Source organism: Pan troglodytes, chromosome 3 (assembly GCF_028858775.2).
Source record: "Pan troglodytes isolate AG18354 chromosome 3, NHGRI_mPanTro3-v2.0_pri, whole genome shotgun sequence".
NCBI classification, from domain to species: domain Eukaryota; kingdom Metazoa; phylum Chordata; class Mammalia; order Primates; family Hominidae; genus Pan; species Pan troglodytes.
The window spans coordinates 5,240,950-5,260,737 of NC_072401.2; the positions used below are offsets into that span (position 1 = coordinate 5,240,950).

General features: G+C 46.7%; 3 long non-coding RNA genes across 3 annotated transcripts in view; 1 reads left to right on the forward strand and 2 right to left on the reverse strand.

Annotated features, from left to right (window-relative positions):
- Positions 1-267: 267 nt before the first annotated feature.
- On the reverse strand, positions 268-6,552 carry LOC129143864 (uncharacterized). Its single transcript, XR_008547820.1, has 2 exons — positions 6,382-6,552; positions 268-502 (listed from the first exon to the last, which is right to left on the reverse strand). It is a non-coding gene; the product is annotated as an uncharacterized LOC129143864 (long non-coding RNA).
- A 104-nt stretch (positions 6,553-6,656) lies between these two features.
- The window catches only part of LOC104005966 (uncharacterized), a 111,791-nt gene continuing 98,659 nt past the window's right edge, over positions 6,657-19,788 (forward strand). The window contains exons 1-3 of the long non-coding RNA XR_010156408.1: positions 6,657-6,768; positions 6,963-7,001; positions 19,654-19,779. This is a non-coding gene — a long non-coding RNA (uncharacterized LOC104005966). The remainder of the gene's footprint in view (positions 6,769-6,962; positions 7,002-19,653; positions 19,780-19,788) is intronic.
- On the reverse strand, positions 7,993-9,212 carry LOC107974056 (uncharacterized). The gene is made up of 2 exons (XR_001716597.3): positions 8,518-9,212; positions 7,993-8,306 (listed from the first exon to the last, which is right to left on the reverse strand). It is a non-coding gene; the product is annotated as an uncharacterized LOC107974056 (long non-coding RNA).

A 19,788-nucleotide genomic window follows, 5' to 3' on the forward strand; every position in this document is an offset into this window, starting at 1 on the left:
TTAAGTTCAGGCTCCAGGCAAGCCAGTTTGCTGAGCGCCCTTGGCTAGGTGCTTGTGGGATTATCATGACTGACCCTGTCTGTTGGCTCTGTAAGGTTGCAGATGAGGAATCCAAGGCAGAGGGAGATGATGCAACCCAACAATGAGAGAAAAGCCAGGATTTGTACCCAGATGATTCCTTCCTTCCTCTGGGCACCTGCAAGAGTTTTCAACAACAAAAAATAACATTGTATGTAGCCAAGGTTTTGTAGGAAGCAGAATCCTACCCAAAAGGGCCCATAGAGGCAAAATTTAATGAAGGAACCATTTACAGAACTGTGGGCAGGGTTAAGGAAGCTGGCAAGGGATGTAGAGGCTCTCGGTGCTGGTAACGCAGGAAGTCATCACCTCCTTTGGGTCTGAAGAGATGAGGGAGGAAGTAGTGGTATTGGCAGCCAGTAAGAACTATGGCAGGGACCAGGGGTTGCCCTGCTGCCAGCCGCTTCTGGGATTTGTCTGGCCCCTGAAATTGTTTAAGTTTGCAACTTGGTCATCAGAAAGCAAATCCCCTCCCTCTCTCCTTCTTCTCTCCCACCACCCCCAACACCTGTCAGTGTCCTCACTGGCTGACCCCACCTGGAAGGCAGGGTGCAGGGGACCCTGAGTGCTGCAGCCTATGGATTAGATCCCAAGGATACACCTGCTTTGAACCATATGGCATTTTCTACAAAAAACAGGCTTCATTGCCAACACTTAGAAGTTGGAGCCATCACATAAAATTCTGTATTTCTGGCTTCTTTTGAGGAAGAGAGAAGATTTGTTATCGCTGGAACAGTGTTCCGTTTGGCAGAGGGAGGCTGAAGTTGAACCACCGCCCTGTTTAGGGCTGCTGTGTTTGCCAGCCCCACTCCCTGTCCTCTCAAACCCTACCCCTTTTTGTCCATTGATGACTCCCGCCTGGGCCCCAGAGTTGGTCATGTGCTTGGAGGGAAGGTAGAAAAGCAGGGCCAGGGAGGAGGAGTGACTCCGCCAGGGTCACCAGCACCAGGACTGGCACTGAGGTCCTCTCTCCTGCAGCCCCAGTTGAATGTTCTTTCAAGGCGTATGTTGCTGTCTTGTGGGGGCTTTGCCTACTGCTGTGATTCCCCCCAGTCCCAACTGGATCTGGGACTCTTCAGCCTGTGCCATGGGGGCACAGACCCCTGCAGAGCCCACCCTTTTCTGAGTTCATGTCAGAGGATTGGGTTTCATTTCAGGGTCAGCATCTCCCAGGCGTGCAGCTGGAGGAGGAAGCCACCAGCATGCAGGCAGATCTGCAGGTGGCTGGGCTCCAGGTTTAACAATGATCCCTCCCATTTATCCTGGTGTTTCATACCTCACAGTACCCTCACAGCCAGTGTCCTGTGAGCTCTGGGATGGCCCCGCCAGATGAAGGAAGAGGGCTCCAAAGGGGGCTGCTGGGTCGGGGGGCAGGTGGCAGCGCTGGGGCTGAGCTGGGATTTGACCCCCTATGTAGGTCTTCTTGTCAGGAGCTCACTGCAGCAGTCTCCCTGGAACTGGGTCCGACTTGTTGTGAGGAGGGGTCACCAATTTAGCTTTGGATTTTTCTAGATTGGCTGCATGGTAGTCCCAGATCTGGTCACTGAATGACGGGGCACAGGAGTCTACACCCAGACTCTTAGAGAAGCTGGGCTCACACTTTGGTGCCCTCTAATGCCACCACCCCTGCCCATCTATGGCCTACATTCTCAACTGAGGCAGCAATAATCCCAGCTCCAATCTGGACTCTGCTTCCTGGAGTGGCAGGGTCTGTCCTGCTCTGGCAGCACCTGCCCCTGCAACTTCGTTCAGGGATCTCCTTCCTGCATTTCTTGTCCAAGGCTTGGACTCACTCCTCTCAGCTCCAAAAACCCATGCCTTCCTCATTTCCAAGGTGGAACAGGGGCTAAAATCTTTTAAGCCCACTCCCACAGAGTGAGGGCAGAAGAAGAGTGCTCATTCCATATCACAGGTTGTGGAGTCCCTGGAGAGTCAGATCTGCCCTCAGCCACTATGTAAAACCCACCTCCTGCACAGTTCCATTTGTCTTCAAAGCCTTTGTCATCATTTGCAACATGATACGTTAACTTGCTTGGTTTTCATTGTGTCTCCCTGTTCTAATGATAGTGAGTGAGTTCTCATGAGATCTGGGAAAAACCACTCCCATGATTCAGTCATCTCTACCTGGTCCTGCTCTTGACACATGAGGATTGTTTGATTCAAGGTGAGATTTGAGTGGGGACACAGAGCCAAACCATATCATTCCACCCCTGGCCCCTACCAAATCTCATGTCCTCGCATTTCAAAACACAATCATGTCCTCCCAACAGTCCCCCAAAGTCTTAACTCATTCCAGCAATAACCCAAAAGTGCAAGTCCAAAGTCTCATCTGAGACAAGTCTCTTCCACCTATGAGCCTGTAAAATCAAAAGCAAGTTAGTTACTTCCTAGGTACAGTGGGGGTACAGGCTTTGGGTAAATACACCCATTCCAAATTGGAGAAATTGGCCAAAACAAAGGGGCTACAGGCCCCATGCAAGTGTGAAATCCAATAGGGCAATCATTAAACCTTAAATTTCCAAAATTATGTCCTTTGATTCCAGGTCTTACATCTAGGTCATGCTGATGCAAAAGGTGGGTTCCCATGGCCTTGGGCAGTTCTGCTCCTGTGGCTTTGCAGGGTACAGCCCTCCTTTCTGGCTGTTTTCACAAGCTGGCATTGAGTGCCTGTGGCTTTTCCAGGCACATGGTGCAAACTGTCAGTGAATCTACCATTCTGGGGTCTGGAGGATGGTGGTCCTCTTCTCACAGCTCCACTAGGCAGTGCCCTAGCAGGGACTCTGTGTGGAGGCTCCAACCCCACATTTCCCTTCCACACTACCCTAGCAGAGGTTCTCCATGACAGCCCCACTTCTGCAGCAGACTTCTGTCTGGACATGGAGGCATTTCCCTACATCCTCTGAAATCTAGGTGGAGGTTCTCAAACTTCAATTCTTGACTTCTGTGCACCTGCAGGCTCAACACCACATAGAAGCTGCCAAGGCTTGGGGCTTTTGCCCTCTGCAGCCATGTCCTGAGCTGTACCTTGGCCTCTTTTCACCATGGCTGGAGCTGCAGAGAGGCAGGGCACCAAGTCCCTAGGCTAAAGCATAACAAGAGTCACCTTTGCACCTAAGAAGTTCCCAATAAGTTCCTCATCTCCATCTGAGACCACCTCAGCTTGGACTTTATTGTCCATATCACTATCAGCATTTTGGTCAAAGCCATTCAACAAGTCTGTAGGATGTTTCAAACTTTCCCTCATCTTCCTGTCTTCTTCTGAGCTCTCCAAACTGTTCCAACCTCTGCCTGTTACCCAGTTCCAAAGTCACTTCCACATTTTCAGGTATCTTTATAGCAGCATCCCACTCCTGGTACCAATATACTGTATTAGTCCATTCTCATGCTGCCATAAAGAACTGCCCAAAACTGAGTAGTTTATAAAGAAAAGAGGTTTAATTGACTCGCAGTTCCGCATGGCTTGGGAGGCCTCAGGAAACTTATAATCATGGTGGAAGGTACCTCTTTACAGCACAGCAGGAGACAGAATGAGTGCCAAGCAAAGGGGGAAGCCCCTTATAAAACCATCAGATCTTGTGAGAGCTCACTCATTATCATGAGAACAGCATGGGCAAATTTGCTTCCACGGTTCAATTATCTCCACCTGGTCCTGCCTTTGACATGTGGGGATTATTACAATTCAAGGTGAGATTTGGGTGGGAACACAGAGCCAAACCATATCACTTCCCCTCTACATGATGTAAACTTTACAGGGGTGGGGACTGAACCTGTTAAGGTTCAGTGCTGTATCTTTTGTGCATGGAACAGTGTCTGGCATATCATAGGTGCTCCAAAGTATTTGTTAAATAAATAAATGCCCAAACATTGTTTGCCTCCTGTGGGGTGGGTGTCTGCCCCTCATCTCTCCCGTCTTTACCTGTCCCCACAGGTGCTGCCCCCACTCTGAGCTGTCAGCCCCACCCCCTGGCCACTCCAAACTAAACTATGATGCTGCTACCCCCATTGATTCTGGGGGCTGCTACCTTGTGTAACCCCTGACGTCATGCTCCCTGCTGGACTGGGCTAACATGGGCCACAAAACCTAGATTAGTTAATAATGCAAGAAACACTTGCCCTGGGACCCCAGGGGGTAAGGCTTTGCCTTCTAAGTTTACAATCTAGGGGTTAGAGGGCAGAAAAACAAACATGGCACCAGACATTGGGTGTGGCCTGGGGAGGACAACAATGTCACATCCTTCAAGGGCGGGATCTTGGTGAGTTGTTGGGTGTCTTCAGTTGCAGATGTCAGAAGCCAAATGTAACCAGCTTAAGTCCAGGAGGAACGTCTATTGGCTCAAGTCCTCAAAGATGGAAAAGGAGCCTGGACGTTGCAGAAAAGCCAGCTCAGCCGGAAACAGAGTGACATTTTCTCCACAAGAGTACCTGCTTCTGTTTGCACACTATGGCTTAGTTTTCTTCTGCTGCAGTTAACTGGGGAGACATGCTCCTGGAGCCACATCTGACTCAAGAGGAAAGGGTCTTCTGTCTCCTGCTCCCCCCTGGAAAATCCTCTGGAAGGATGAGGTTGACTCCCCTGGGGTATGAGCTCCCCCTTGGGCCCAAGACTGTGGTCTAAGAGATGAGGCACCAGGCAGCCAGGAGGTCTCACACGCACCTCTGTGAGCAGAGAGACGGGGGCTGCTACCAGACAAGGAGGAAGAGGGCAGGGATTGCACAAAGGGCTCTCTCTAGGCACTCCCTGGGATCTGGGTCTGCAGCCATATCACACCTCCCTCTCCTTGGCCCGCCTAGTTGGGCTTCTTCCTGCCTGGTGGCCCATGCTGCAGAAGACCTTCATGCCTTGCTGCTGAGACTGTACACGGTATCGCCCTGTGCCTAAGGCCACTGAGCTTCCACCCTGTCCCAGAGTCTAGATGCCCTCTGTCCTTACCTGCCCAACAGAATGGTCGCTGCCGCCTACCCACCAGCCTCTGCATTTGCCCTCCCCACACCCCCGCCCCCACCCCCACAAAAGCAAACTCCTATTACCCTGTAACAGTCAGTGCAAGTGCCAGCTTCACCATTCTGAGCTATTCTTGGGCTCTCAATGCCCCAGGACCTCCTCAGGCTTCCCTAGGCCTCTGAGCCCAGCAGTCTGCCGAGCCAGGGACTGAGGGCTGGGCCATGATAGGTCCATGCCCTGGAGCACGGATCTGCAGAGTGGCTCTTTTTGGCTGAGCAGGGGCCATCTTGGTTTAGTGCCTGGACTGGGATTATTTTCCTCTTTTCTCCCCTGGTGCATCTCTCCCTGCCTCCCTGTGCAGGCGGGAACCCCGGGAAAGGCAACTGGAGCCCCACTTTAAGTGATGTGCAAAACATCCCAGGGGCCAGCAGGCTAGTGCAGTAAAGGAGAGGCTGTCGGGTGTGTGGGGGTAGGGAGGTGGGGGCTAGGTTTCCTTTACCTGGTTACCTTGGAGCCCATCTTACTAAAGAGGATGGCTTCATTAGCTAGGCCCTGGTGTCCCAGAGTTCTGGGTAAATAAATTATCTTGAGGAGCCAACTTCCTGGGTGGCTTTGCCTGAGTTCACTTCCTTGGAAGCAACCTTGAGTTCCTGGACACAGTTGTGCCTGCCACTTGCCACTCAGAGCTGTCCAGAGAGGACACACCAAGCACACCCAGAGTGGGAAGCTCTCGGAGGGCAGAAAGGCCCAGTGGTCAAAGTAAGCAGATGCAATAGAACAGGCTGAGGGAGCCCAGCAACAATAGCACCAAGAACCCACTGCAGGCCAGGCATCCAGAGAGCATGCTCTGTGCCCACATGCAGCTCACAGTCCAGTGGCTGGCTTGGCTGTGGGACGCCAGTGACTCACTCGGTACTGTTCAGTCCATGTGAATCATGGCGCCTCTGGTTGCCCAGGCCAGGCCCCTGGCCAACCTCTGCACAGCTGGGTAACATTAAGAACTTGGCGACACCCGCAGCATGCAGCAGATCCTCTGGGCCCTCCTCTTGCTGTTGTTGTTGTCAGATGTTGATTAGAGTTTGGGAAGCAAGTAAGGAGCGTGTTCATTCTGGGCTGGGTCAAAACTGGGCTGGGCTGAAGGGCAGGGTGGGCCTGAGGTGACAGCCTGCAGGGCATCTGGCCCCTCCTTAGCTCAGTTGTCAGCTCTGAACCATGGCATCCTGGGCGCATTCATGATCTTCCCCATGCCCCAGGGTCCCCATCTATTAAAGGGGACATTGGGGGACCCTGGGAGGACTGGGTGAGAGTGTATATAGAGAATACCCAGAACAGTGCTGGTACATACCAGCTGCCCCACACACCTTGGCCATCCTGGGCGCCTCAGTCTCTCCTGTGTCCCTTTCTTCTCCCCCACCCTTCCCCGTCTGCCACCCCATTCACACATTCACACCAGCTACAGTTGGCGGGCATCCACGTTCTCTTGAGGGTCCACCTGCTTTTTCCCATTCTCTTTGTCTCCTCCCTCACCAAGCTTTTCTTAATATTCTAAGCTCTAGAGCCCTAGAATGTTCCAATTTCTAGCACTCTAGAACATTCTATGCCCCAACAAGCATGTGCCTCTTTGTCTTTGCTCACTAGGTTCCCTCAGCCTTCAGCACCTTGAGAGCTTGTTTGGAGGCCCTAGCAGGGGTGCAAAGCTACTCATATACCCTTGGCTGAAGACCAGTCCTCCTCTATCAGGGACTGTCGTGAGTGCAGCTTTGGGAAGGACGCATATGGAGTGGTGAGGGAGGAAGGGGACACCTGCCTAGCCAGCCAGATCAGCCGAATCAACTTTGGCGATCAATGGGGTGACAGATGTCACAGCCAGATCACCCTCACATCCCCCTAGCCTTGAACACCTTTCCCCATCTTCTTCACCTGGCACTTTTTCTTGTGGCAGGAGATGGCAGGATGAGATTGTGGTCTTCCATCCACACAGGTAAGTGACAGTCCTCAGCTCAAATCACCTCCTCTGTGTAACCTTCCTAACCTCACCTCCCCACCCAGGTGGACTCAGCTGTGTCTTCCTCTTTGCCCCATGGAGAGGTGGACATCTGCACCCCACAGTGGCTCACCCCATTGCTCTGTGCTCACCTCCAATTTCCTCCCACTTAGGAGTTCCTGCACAGTAGACAGCCACTGGGGCAAGCTTGTGGGGGCGTCCTCCCACACTTTTTGTAAAACTAAATGAAGGACTAACAGGAGGTGCGGAAAACGCTGGCTTGGCAATTAGGAGAGCAAAGCTTCCATGTTCTCCCACACCCCCAATCTTTGTCCCAGACCTTGTCAGGCCTTGCTTTCTATTTGAGGACCCCAGGACTCTGAGAAGACCCAAAGCCAACCTGCCCAGTTGCCGGCTGAAAACCTCAAACTATCAAGAACATTGAACATGGTCTCCTTGGGTGCATTCAGGAGCTTTATGAATGCTCCAATTACCCTGTAGTCACGGGGTAGGAGAGAGAGATGGAATTGGGAAGAGACCTGAGAAATTTTTTTTTTTTTTTGAGATGGAGTTTTGCTCTTGTTGCCCAGGTTAGAGTGCAATGGCGGGATTTTAGCTCACTGCAGCCTCAGTGTTCTGGGTTCGGGTGATTCTCCTGCCTCAGCCTCCCAGATAGCTGTGAATACAAGCATGCACCACCATGTATTTTTAGTAGAGAGGGGATTTCATCATGTTGCCCAGGCTGGTCTCGAACTCCTGACCTCAGGTGATACACCCACCTTGGCCTCCCAAGTTCTGGGATTACAGGTGTGAGCCACAATGCCGAGAAAGACCTGAGAAGTTACCATCATATTTCAGTTAATGAAATCCTTTGACAGCTTTCCGCTTTGAGTCCCCTATTGCAAGTACATCTGCAGGGAGGTGTGGAAGTGAGGCAAGCAGGGGATGTGGGGAGAGGTGGTGATATACCCAGATCCTTACAATCATCTAAGATTATTCAGGATTTATTTTTTTAAAAGTTATTCAAAGATACATCAAAGATTAGATTCCTGGAAATGGGGAGAGAGTTCAGTCTCTGGACGGTTAACACTGTGCCCCTGATTTGTCCAAGTCCGACAGATTTTTCTCCCTGAAAGACTGCTGGGCCTTGGGACCCTGTAATTAGACTGCTGGGAGCCCCAGCCCTCTTCCTTCTATTTCCTTCTCTCCATTGCCTCCCGAATGTCCCAGCCTCCTCCTGGCTAGTAGATGCTGATGGCCCTGGGTGACCGTCCAAGTGGCTCCAAGCCTTGGATTTCTCTCCTAGGAAATAGAGAATAATTTTTCTCTATCATGCTCATAGGGAGGATGAGGGCTGTGGAGACAAAGCGGGCTCAAACATGAGATAACAAATTTCCTATCAAATGTAAAATGGTGAAGAGGAAAAGGAAGTGGGCAGAGAGCTGGGGCTTGTGGTTCTGAGCCATGGCTTCCTCTAGTTCATGAAGGGATGGACCTTGTTTGAGTCACTCACCATCTCTGGACCCTGGTTTTCCTGATGTATGAATAAGTGTCTTGGACCTGCTCATTTGGGGGATGCGGCCAGCTTCCAACTTCCAGACCCTGCATACCCCATTTCCTGACTTAGCAGTCCTTGAGGAGAGGTTCCCATCAGGTTTGGTGAAAGTTTCTTTCCAAAGGATACTGCCATGGAATGCTGGGTCAGGATCCACTCAGAGGCTGTGGCTCCCTCCATCTCTGAGACCATGCTAGCGGACTGGGGCTCTCACATTTTAAAGCATGTTATGGAGTCTGACCTGGCCTGGATTTCCCAGCAGTGGGGTTATGTCCTTCTGACTTGGCCATCTGAAGTAGCACCCCAGGCAAGAGGACACCTTCTCAGAAACTATTCATGTTTATGAAAGTCATTTATCACTGTTGAGGGGGTGAGGCTCCCTGTTCATGGCAGAATTTCCTCCAGGATTGGTTTCTCCAGCGGTGAGCTGTCTTGCCAATACCACATAGAAAGCTTGGGGGTTGAGGGTGCTAGTGTCTTGGGCCAATCATGATGTAGATGCAGTCCTTAGCTCCAGTTCCTTCCTGCTTTTGCCACTTCCTAGCCGTGTAGCCTCAGAGAAGTCACTTGACATTCCAAGGTCTCTGTGTCCCCATAGGCAGAATGGCAGGAAAGAAATTCCCCTGCCCATCTCATAGGGTGCTGTGAGGCTCAGAGGAAACAGTGGGTGGGAAGGCGTTTTATGATCTGTGAGGCATTACTGAGTCGTGTGCTGGGGTGATTCTTGCTTGTCATGGTTACTTATCAATGATGATGACAGTACCCTGCTGTGACAAGTCCTCCAGTCAAGTCATGTTGCTGAGGACAGGAATGGTTGAAGTGGGGCAGACTTTCCCATGTGGCAGAATGGGAGGAGCACAGGAGTGGGAGTCAGACCTGGCTTCCAGCTCCACCACCCATCACTGCCACAATTGGGGTGGATCCTAAAATCTGATATGGTTTGGCTCTGTGTCTCCACCCAAATCTTATCTCAAATTGTAATCCCCACTTGTCGAGGGAGGGGGGTGATTGGATCATGGGGGCAGTTTCTCCCATGCTGTTCTCCTGATAGTGAGTGAGTTCTCACAAGATCTGATGGTTTTATAAGCGTTTGGAAGTTCCCCCTTTGCTCTTCTCTCTACTGCTGCCTTGTGAAGAAGGTGCCTGCTTCCCCTTTGCCTTCCGCCATGATTGTAAGTTTCCTGTGGCCTCCCCAGCCATATGGAACTGTGAGTCAATTAAACCTCTTTCCTTTATAAATTATCCAGTCTCGGGCAGTTCTTTATAGCAGTGTGAAAACAGACTACTACACCCCCAAACCTGGCTACCCCATCCATCAAAGAGGGACAATAATAGTGTTGCCCAATAATTAGATTGCATTCACCCAAAGCAGACCCCAATACATAGATTTGATTGAAGTAATTTATTTGGTGATGACCCAGAAGTCAGGGGTCAGGAAAGAGAAGTGAGGCAGAAAGGGAGGTAAATTCATTCTAGTGGGAAGATGGGCAGGTCTTCACCAAGGGCAACCGGGCTTGATCCCCCAGGAGCCTCTTCAGGGGTACATGGAGCACACCTCAGAGCTGCCCCACTGTGGGGTGAGGAACCTGGGTGTTTATCCATTATCTGTGGGTTGCTCTTAGGGTGTTAGTGCCTCAGAACCCTCCCCACACACACACCAGGTGTGTGGGCCAAGCACACCCCTGTGACCAGAGAACACCCTCAGCCACAGAGATGCAGGAAGCCAAGGCTATGTTTGGGAACTCTAGGGTAGGCAGAGGGGCATGGGCCAAGAGCTGATGGCACCTGCTGTGCCAACTCGGTTGCTGTGAGGGTGATGCTTAGAACAGTGCCTGGCATGTGACCAGCTCCAGAGAGCTCACTTATTATTATTATTAGCTATGGCCCAACTTCCTCCATTCCAAGTGAACCCAGAGTTTTTTTCAGCATCAACCTTTCTCCTCGTAGCCATGGGCTTCAAGGGAGGCTGACTCCAGCCCAGCTCCAGGGCTGGGGTATTGGTTGGTGTCAGTCAGTCATGGCCCCCATCCATAGTGCCTTCTCTAAAATTTTCCTCAGGAGAGGAACTAGAGCACAGGTTTACCTCCAGGATAAGCTCACCTTCTCACACGGTCAATATCCGTGTGTCTCCTTCTTTAAGAGAATAAAAGACTAGGTTGGGGAAGTTCTCCTGGATAATATACTGAAGAGTGTTTTCCAACTTGGTTCCATTCTCCCAGCCACTTTCAGGTACACCAATAAAACGTAGGTTTGGTATTTTCATATAGTCCCATGTTTCTTGGAGGCTTTGTTCATTCCTTTTCATTCTTTTTTCTCTAATCTTGTCTCCATACTTAATTTCATTAAGTTGATCTTCAATATCTGATATCCTTTCTTCCACTTAATCAATTCAGCTATTGATACCTGTGAATTCTTCACGAAGTTCTCATGCTGTTTTTCAGCTCCATCAGGTCATTTATGTTCTTCTCTAAACTGCTTATTCTAGTTAGCAATTCCGCTAACCTTTTTTCAAGGTTCTTGGCTTCCTTGCATTGGGTTAAAACATGCTACTTTAGCTCAGAGGAGCTTGTTATTGTCCACCTTCTGAAGCCTACTTCTGTCAATTCATCAAACTCATTCTCCATCCAGTTTTGTTCCCTTGCTTGCAAGGAGTTGTAATCCTTTGGAGAAGAAGAAGTGTCTGGTTTTTGGAATTTTCAGCCTTTTTATGCAGGTTTTTCATCATCTTCATGGGTTTATCTACCTTTGGTCTTTGATGTTGGTGACCTTCGAATGGGGTTTTCGTTCAGACATCCTTTTTGTTGATGTTGATGCTATTCCTTTCTGTTTGTTAGTTTTCCCTCTAACAGTCAGGCCTCTCTGCTGCAAGTCTGCTGAAGTTTGCTGGAGGTCCACTCTAGACCCTGTTTGCCTGGGTATCACCAGTGGAGGCTGTAGAGCAGCAAAGATTGCTGCCTGTTCCTTCCTCTGGAAGCTTCATCCAGAAGGGCACCTGCCAGATGCCAGCTGGAGCTCTCCAAGATACTCCTCAAGAAGAGCAACCTCAAGACACATAATCATTAGATTCACCAAGGTTGAAATGAAGGAAAAAGTGTTAAGGGCAGCCAGAGAGAAAGGTCAAGTTATCCACAAAGGGAAGCCCATACACTAACAGCGGATCTCTCTGCAGAAACCTTACAAGCCAGAAGAGAGTGAGCTTGAATATTCAACATTCTTAAAGAAAACAATTTTCAACCTAGAATTTCATATCCAGCCAAACTAAGCTTCATAAATGAAACAGAAATAAAATCCTTTACAGACAAGCAAATGCTGAAGAATTTTGTCACCATCAGGCCTGCCTTACAGAAGCTCCTGAAGGAAGCACTAAATATGGAAAGGAAAAACTGGTACCAGCCACTGCAAAGACATACCAAATTGTAAAGACCATTGACACTATGAAGAAACTCCATCAACTAATGGGAAAAATAACCAACTAACATCATAATGACAGGATCGAATTCACACATAACAATATTAACATTTGCTGGGGATAGGCCCCCAAATCTGGCCATAAACTGGCCCCAAAACTGGCCATAAACAAAATCTCTGCAGCACTGTGACATGTTCATAATGGCCATCATGCCCATGCTGAAGGTTGTGGGTTTACCAGAATGACGGCAAGGAACAACTGGCCCACCCAGGGTGGAAAACTGCTCAAAGGCATTCCTAAGCCACAAACAACAGCATGAGTGATCTGTGCCTTAAGGACATGGTCCTGCTGCAGATAACTAGCCAGAGCCCATTGCTTTATTTCGGCCTATCTGTTTGTTTCCCATAAGGAATACTTTCAGTTAATCTATGATCTATAGAAACAATGCTTATCACTGGCTTGCTGTCAATTAATATGCGGGTAAATCTCTGTTCAGGGCTCTCAGTTGTGAAGGCTGTCAGTCCCCTGATTTTCCCACTCCACACACTATATTTCTGTGTATGTGTCTTTAATTCCTCTAGTGCCACTGGGTTAGGTTCTCCACGACTGAGCTGGTCTCGACAACTTTAAATGTAAACAGGCTAAATGTCCCAATTAAGAGACACAAACTGGCAAATTGGATAAAGAGTCAAGACCCATTGGTGTGCTGTATTCAGGAGACCCATCTCACATGCAGAGACATATATAGGCTCAAAATAAAGGGATGCAGGAATATTTACGAAGCAAATGGAAAGAAAAAAAAAACAGAGCTTGCAATTCTAGTCTCTGATAAAATAGACTTTATACCAACAAAGATCAAAAAAGACAAAGAAGGGCATTACATAATGGTAAAGGGATCAATGCAACAAGAAGAGCTAACTTTCCTAAATACATATGCACCCAATATAGGAGCACCCAGATTCATAAAGCAAATTCTTAGAGACCTGCAAAGAGACTTAGACTCCCACACAATAATAGTGGGAGACTTTAACACCCCACTTTCAATATTAGATAAATCAATGAGACAGAAAATTAACAAGGATATTCAGGACTTGAACTCAACTCTGGACCAAGCAGACCTAGTAGACATCTACAGAACTCTCCACCCCAAATCAACAGCATATACATTCTTCTCAGCACCACATTGCACTTATTCTAAAATTGACCGTGTAATTGGGAGTAAAACACTCCTCAGCAAATGCAGAAGCATGGAAATCATAACAAACCGTCTCTCAGACCACAGTGCAATCAAATAAGAACTCAGAATTAAGAAACTCACTCAAAACCGCACAACTATATGGAAACTGAACAACCTGCTCCTGAATGACTACTGGGTAAATAACAAAATTAAGGCAGAAATCAGGAAGTTCTTTGAAACCAATGAGAACAAAGATACAACATACCAGAATCTCTGGGACACAGCTAAACCAGTGTTTAGAGGGAAATTTATAGCTCTAAATGCCCACAGAAGAAAGCGGGAAAGACCTAAAATTGACACCCTAGCATCACAATTAAAAGAACTAGAGAAGCAAGGGCAAACAAATTTGAAAGCTACTAGAAGATAAGAAATAACTAAGATCAGAGCAGAACTGGAGGAGATAGAGACACAAAAAACCTTCAAAAAATCAATGAATCCAGGATCTTGTTTTTTAAAAAAATTAACAAAATAGATAGATTGCTAGCAAGACTAATAAAGAAGAAAAGAGAGAAGAATCAAATAGACACAGTAAAAAATGATAAAGGGGGTATCACCACTGATCCCACAGAAATACAAACCACCATCAGAGAATACTGTAAACACCTTTATGCAAATAAACTAGAAAATCTAGAAGAAATGGATAAATTTCTGGACACATACACCCTCCCAGGACTAAACCAGGAAGAAGTAGAATCCCTGAATAGACCAATAACAAGTTCTGAAATTGAGGCAGTAATTAATAGATTACCAACCAAAAAAAGCCCAGGACCAGATGGATTCACAGCCAAATTCTCCCATACGTACAAAGAGGAGCTGGTACCATTTCTTCTGAAACTATGCCAAACAATCAAAGAAGAGGGACTCCTCCCTAACTCATTTTATGAGGCCAGCATCATCCTGATACCAAAACCTGGCAGAGACACAACAAAAAAAGAAAACTTCAGGCCAATATCCCTGATGAACATCATTGCAAAAATCCTCGATAAAATACTGGCAAACCGAATCCAGCAGCAAGTCAAAAAGCTTATCCACCATGATCAAGTCAGCTTCATCCCTGGGATGCAAGGCTGGTTCGACGTACGCAAATCAATAAATGTAATCCATCAGATAAACAGAACCAATGACAAAAACCACATGATTATCTCAATAGATGCAGAAAAGGCCTTTGATAAAATACAACATCCCTTCATGTTAAAAACTCTCAATAAACTAGATATTGATGGAATGTATCTAAAAATAATAAGAGCTATTTTGACAAACCTACAGCCAGTATCATTCTGAATAGGCAAAAGCTGGAAGCATTCCCTTTGAAAACCAGCACAAGACAAGGATGCCCTCTCCCACCACTGCTATTCGACATAGTATTGGAAGTTCTGGCCAGGGCAATTAGGCAAGAGAAAGAAATAAATGGTACTCAAATAGGAAGAGAGGAAGTCAAATTGTCTCTGGTTACAGATGACATGATTATATATTTAGAAAACCCCATCGTCTCAGCCTAAAAACTTCCTAAGCTGATAAGCAATTTCAGCAAAGTCACAGGATACAAAACCAACGTGCAAAAATCACAAGCATTCCTATATGCCAATAATAGACAAACAGAGAGCCAAATCATGAGTGAACTCCCATTCACAATTGCTACAAAGAGAATAAAATACCTAGGAATACAACTTACAAGGTACTTGAAAGACCTCTTCAAGGAGAACTACAAACCACCGCTCAAGGAAATAAGAGAGGACACAAACAAATGGAAAAACATTCCATGCTCATGGATGGGAAGAATCAATATCATGAAAATGGCCTTACTGCCCAAAGTAAATTATAAATTAAATGCTATCCCCATCAAGCTACCACTGACTTTCTTCACAGAATTAGAAAAAAGTACTTTAAATTTCATATGGAACCAAAAAAGAGCCCACATAGCCAAGACAATCCTAAGCAAAAAGAACAAAGCTGGAGGCATCACGTTACCTGACTTCAAACTATACTATGAGACTACAGTAACCAAAACAGCATAGTACTGTTATTAAAACAAATATAGAGGCCAATGGAACAGAACAGATACCGCAGAAATAATGCCACACATCTAAAAACATCTGATCTTTGACTAACCTGACAAAAACAAGCAATGGGGAAAGGATTCTCTGTTTAATAAATGGTGTTGGGAAAACTGGCTAGCCATATGCAGAAAACTGAAACTGGACCACTTCCTAACATCTTATACAAAAATGAACTCAAGATAGATTACAGATTTAAATGTAAGACCTAAAACCATAAAAACCCTAGTAGAAACCCTAGGTAATACCATTCAAAACATAGGCATGGGAAAAGACTTCATGACTAAAACACCAAAAGCAATGGCAACAAAAGCCAAAATTGACAAACGGTATCTAATTAAACTAAAGAGCTTCTGCACAGCAAAAGAAACTAGCATGAGTGAACAGGCAACCTACAGAATGGGAGAAAATTTTTGCAATCTATCCAACTGACAAAGGGCTAATATCCAGAATCTACAAGGAACTTAAGCAAATTTAAAAGAAAAAACAAACAACGCCATCAAAAAGTAGGCAAAGGATATGAACAGTCACTTCTCAAAAGAAGGCATTTATGTGGCCAACAAACACGAAAAAAAGCTCATCATCACTGGTCATTAGAGAAATGCAAATCAAAACCACAGTGAGAGAGTGTAAATTAGTTCAGCCATTATGGAAGACAGTGTGGTGATTTCTCCAGGATCTAGAACCAGAAATATCATTTGAAACAGCAACCTCATTACTGGATGTATACTCAAAGGATTATAAATCATTTTACTATAAAGACACATGCACATGTATGTTTATTGAAGCACTATTCACAATAGCAAAGACTAGGAACCAACCCAAATGCCCATCAATGATTAACTGGATAAAGAAAATGTGGCACATATACGACATGGAATACTATGCAGCCATAAAAAAGGATGAGTTCATGTCCTTTGCAGGGACATGAATGAAGCTGGAAACCATGATTCTCAGCAAACTAACACAGGAACAGAAAACCAACACCACATGTTCTCACTCATAAATGGAAGTTGAACAATGAGAACTCATGGACACAGGGAGGGGAACATCAGACACTGGGGCTTGTTGGCGGATGAGCGGCTAGGGGAGGAATAGCATTAGGAGAAATGCCTAATGTAGATGATGGGTTGATTGGTGCAGCAAACCACTATGGCAAGTGTATACCTATGTAACCTGCACGTTCTGCACATGTATCCCAGAACTTAAAGTATAGTAATAATAAAAAAAGAAAACAAAAGGCTTTGGCATTTTTCCTTTAGTACCCTCCCTGTCTTCACAAAGGTCTCGGGTTTGCAGTCAATGTGCCTGTTTCTTGTTCTGAAGTCTGGAGGGCTGGGCCTAGAAAGCAGGAAGGCAGTCATTTGTGATGAAACTGAGAAAGTTGGATGAAACTTCCACATTCTTGCAAATTCACACCTTCTCTGAGTGCTGCACTTAGCCACGTGCTAAGTATTTCAGTGCCTTCTGGGGGCCTGGGAGGCTGGATGAAATTATTGAGTTATGTAGCAATTTTACTTGGAATGAATAGTGAATTTTTTTTTCTTGCAACAAAGAGACACCAACCTGTATTTTCGGTTTTTGGTTTTTGTTTTTGTTGTTTTTTTTCCATTGCAATTAATTTTAGGAAGTACTTGTGAATGCAATCAAGGTGAGGGTGGACAAAGTCATACTCGGCGTTGTCTCAGAGCTGCAGAGCCAAGCAACAGCCTTAATGAACAAAGCCACATGGTCTTGGGGTTGGAGGGAAGGTTTATAACTGACTCAAGGCCTCAGCAATTGTGGGACACTGAGGGCTCACTCAGGCCCAGAGATGTGGGGAACCCTGGAGGCTGGGAGGCTTCCTTGACCCCTGCATAGAAAAACAATGCATCAGGGAGAAAGCCCTTCACTTTTGCCGCTTTATAATGTCCTGATGGAGCTATGTGGACCCTTCTGGTAAATTGGGACACTGGCTATTATAAAAGAGGTGCACAGGCAGTGAGGGGGAGAAGTTAATAATATTAATAATAATTCTGATGATTACTCTGCACGAGGCGCTATTTCTATTCCCTATAGCTCTCCTGCAAGATAGACATTATTAGGCCCATTTTTATATGCAAGGAAATTGAGCCTCAGAGCATTAAGTAACTTGCCCTGGAGCATGTGTCTGGTAGCAGGGCAATCAACTGTCCCAATTTGCTTGGGACTGTCGTGGTTTTAGCACTGAAATTTCTGCATCTCTGGAAACCTTCTATTCTGGGCAAACTAGGACAGTTGGTCACCCTAGAGGAGTCAGGGCCAAGATGACAGCCAGGTCCACCTGGTTCCCAAGACTGTTGTTCAACACCATGCCAGTCTCATATGTAAGGCAAAGCTCTTTCCCATAAGGCCGCATGAATAGGAAGCTGCAGAAGAAGAATTTGAACCTAGGACTGTCTTCCTCCAGAGTGGGTATTTTCTTACCAGGCCATCAAGACAGGAGCACCTGACTGTTGATACACAATGGCAGAAGGTTCCAGAATACCTGTAGCCCTGTGGTGCTGCTGTGAAGCGATAGGTAGGCCTAGTGGTTATGCCTTTCCAGGGGCACACATATTCCTGGGGGAGAAGCTGGAGTCTTTGCAGCATCTGCATCCTGGCCCTGATTTCTGGCCAGGCCTGGTGGAGAGCAGGGATGTCCTAAAGCTTTGAGGAGTGAAGGAGGGAGGAGACTGCACACAACGTTGCTTTCATTTAAAGAGCAACACCAGGCTGGGCAAGGTGGCTCAGCAAAATGCTGTAATCCCAGCACTTTGGGAGGCCAAGGCGGGTGAATCACCTGAGGTCAGGAGTTTGAGACCAGCCTGGCCAACATGGTGAAACCCCATCTCTACTAAAAATTAAAATAAAAAAATTGGCCGAGCATGGTGGTGGGTGCCTGTCATCCCAGCTACTTGGGAGGCTGAGGCAGGAAAATCCCTTGAACCCGGGAGGCAGAGGTTGCAGTGAGTTGAGATCGCACCACTGCACTCCAGCCTGGGGTGACAGAGCAAGACAATAAATAAATAAACAAACAAAGAGCAACACCAATGTTCAACTGCTCAATAATCGGCAGACACAAATACAGATATAAAGACCAATTTTAGTTGAGGTGTCACTTCTCTTTGTCTCTCTGTCTTTCTCTCTCTCTCTCTTTCTCTCTCTCTACATACAATGTGTATAAATAATATATAACATATTCTGTCACCATATTTATATACTCACAAAAGTTTTTCAAGCTGTTTCTCCTTCCTTGAAGCTGTTTTGAATTTATGAGCAACTAGAGTGGAAAACTTATTCTTCACTGTGGCTGGCATTAAACATCACATTTAGCTTCCTTGTCCTAATTATCCCTAGATTTGTTTCTATGTTTTGCTACTCCCCGGAATCCCTGTCTTTCCAACCTCCCTGGTTCCAGGACCCCTGTGTCCTCATTCCTTGTAGCTAGAAAAGATCCCAGATGGAAAGATGTGCCAGCCGAGTCTATTTCAAGTGACTTTGCACCTTGGCTGTTGGCACACTGCTGGTGTGTTCTGATATCCGTTCTCCCCTCTTTCTATGGTAATAAAAAAGCCTGACGTTTTGGCTGAGCACACAGCCACCCCTGAAGTAAAGACTACATTTAGCAGCATTCTTTGCAGCCAACTGTGGCTCTTTGACTAAGTTTTGGCCAAAGGATATGAGTGTGACTTATACAAGCTCTGAGTTATGCCCTTAAAGGGAAGCCTTATACCCTCTCCAGCACCATTTCTTCTCTTCCTGCTAGTTGGAATACAAATGTGTTGGTGAACTCTTTGGGAGAATTTCTTCGTTTATTTAACTGGGATAATCTTGAATAAAAAAGCAAACAAAGAAAAAAGACTCCATGGTGAATAACCAGCAGAAATAAAAGACAATAGAGATAGACCTACAAAGATGTCAGATATTCGAATTATCAGAGGCTGACCACAAAACAACATCATAGAGATGGCAGAACAACATCCTGGGAGAAGCTTGGGTTCCTGATACCTTGGGGGCTGCCTGGCTAGCTTGCATATGTAAGGGAGAAGTCACTGTCTAACCTGGGCTTCTGCTATGGTAACTGACACCATGTCCGAGTAGCATACTGCTTCTCTGTAGCAGCTAATTTCATTCCTGAGTCATTGTCTTCCAGTCGGTATGTTAGTATATGCTATCGTTTGGATATGGCTTATTTGGCCCTGCCAAGTCTCATGTTGGAATTTGATCCCCAGTGTTGAAAGTGGGGTCTTGTGGGAGGTGTTTGGGTTGTGGGGGTAGATCCCTCATGAATGGCTTGGTGCCATTCTTGTGGGAGTAAGTGAGTTTTCATTCTTAATTCTTGCAAGAGCTGGTTGTTGAAAAGAGCCTAGTACCTCTTTCCATCTCTCTCTCAGCTACCCCTTCACCGTGTGATCTCCGCATACCAGCTATCTTTTGCCTTCTGACATGAACGGAAGAAGCCTGCAGCCCTCACCAGAAGCAGATGCTGGTGCCACGCTTCTTGTACAGCCGGCAGAACTGTGAGTCAA